The sequence below is a fragment of the Sitodiplosis mosellana genome, unplaced genomic scaffold (assembly GCF_009176505.1).
Source record: "Sitodiplosis mosellana isolate CC-2019 unplaced genomic scaffold, AAFC_SMos_1.0 Smas_scaffold_6102, whole genome shotgun sequence".
Classification (NCBI taxonomy): Eukaryota; Metazoa; Arthropoda; class Insecta; order Diptera; family Cecidomyiidae; genus Sitodiplosis; species Sitodiplosis mosellana.
The window spans coordinates 2,269,556-2,271,543 of record NW_022601343.1 but is presented as its reverse complement, the minus strand read 5'-3'; positions in this window follow the sequence as shown (position 1 = coordinate 2,271,543).

Sequence of the window (1,988 nt, the reverse complement as noted above, 5' to 3'; positions counted from 1 at the left end):
CGTCCGTTCAGAGCCGCTAGAAATTTTTTTGTCCGTCCGTCCGTCCGATCAACGCTGAACGGACAGACGGACAAAAAATTACGTTTTTCATTGATTTTTGACGTGAAAATAGGTTTGAGCGGTTTCAAAAGCTAATTACAAATCAGTTACTAAAATTTTTTTTTGTATTTTTTGCGTCAAAAATCAATGAAAAACGAAATTTTTTGTCCGTCCGTCTGTCCGCCAGAAATTTTGTTGTCCGTCCGTCCGCCCGTTCAGGAACCTCGAAAATTTTGTTGTCCGTCCGTCCGTTCAGGATCCTCGTGAATTTTCTTGTCCGTCTGTCCGTCGTTGATCGGACGGACAAGAAAATTTCTAGCGGCTCTGAACGGACGGACGGATGGACAAAAAAAATTTCAAGAGCCCTGGACGGACGGACGGACGGGCTAAAAAGACAGACAGTCCGTCCGTTTGACACCTTTATTCAGTCTTTGGGCACTGGAAGTCGATGCCGATTTATTCTCCAACCATTTGGCGATATTCGATGGGCAATTTCATCCAATTTTCGAATTTCTTCTTTTTTTGGACAACAGCCTCAAAACATAGTTTGATCGCTTTTTCACCGTCCTGTTCGAAAAGCCTGTATCGACACCAGAGCCATTCCTAGCGGGGGTTCAAGTGGTTCAAAAAACCAGGGACCAAATTAATAAAGCCATTCTCTATTTTAAAATAAAAAATACTTCCATTCGGCGCCCTTGCCTTTTTTCGGCGCCCTTGCCTTTTTTCGGCGCCCTTGAATTCCAAACTGAGAAGAAATATTTATGAAAAAAAGCGCACTCGCCTCCGATTTAAGAACATTGAAAATTTCCAATTTAAACTAATAGTGCTTGAGCGCTGAAAATGGCTGCGAAAAGCCTCTCAATGAAGCAAAGGAAACTTGCGAACGCATTTCGATTGAAGTTAAATTTGATCATCAAAAACCTCGAGCGGCTAGAACAACTGTTACAAATGTGCAGAGGAATTTGAAACAGAAGCTTTCTTGCCAATCATTGAATCCGCAACTGATTCAAACACTGATCATTTTAAAGCAATACAACGAATTATTCTCGTTTCTTCATGATTTTGAAAACTATGAAGCAAACCGAAAGAACGGCAGTTTGCAGAAATCATGCAAAAAACTTGAAGTTGCTTCAACGCTTGATGGAAAATCAGTATGGGTGGTGATGAACTATTTGTAGAACTTGCATTGGTTCCGACTTTAGTGAAACAAGATAATATTAATCACGGAATCGATTGAATTTTTGGTCCTAAAAATGTACATATATGGACTGGTTAATTATTTATATACCATAACATGTAATGATGAAAGAAAGAAATCTTTATATTGTTCCGTGTATAGTGTGGTCATAAATTGTAAAGTCATTTAAATTAGTAAAACTCAATCATTGTACAACTATATGTAAGCATGAAGAAACTTGATATATAATAATAATAATAATAATATACTGAATTCAATTTAGAAGCGAAAAATGGAAAACTTAGTTCCAAATGCAGTTGTTGCGCTTCACATATTGCTGGCGATCCCAGTTTGCGTTGCAACGGGAGAGCGATCATTTTCAAAGCTTAAGTTGACCAAAACTTATCTCAGAAATGCAACAGGTCAAGATAGGCTGAATCATCTGGCAATCATATCAATAGAAAGCGATGTAGCCAATTTGAATCAATATGACGACGTGATTGAAGAGTTTGCCACTTCAAAAGCAAGAAATAAGACATCCTTATAAGTCATTTTAATGTATCGTTCTTTTGTTGCTATTCAAAAAAAATTGGATAAATTTTATCATTTCCACGTTTTTTTCACTCCCCTTTAAAAATTCCAGCTTGAAAGGGCGCCAAAGGATTTTGAGCCAAGAATTAAATAAATCAAAGTTATAGTGGAACATACGGACGGACGGACATATTTTCGGTTTTAGTTATATTATACTGGTTAAAATTCCAAAAATAAAAAA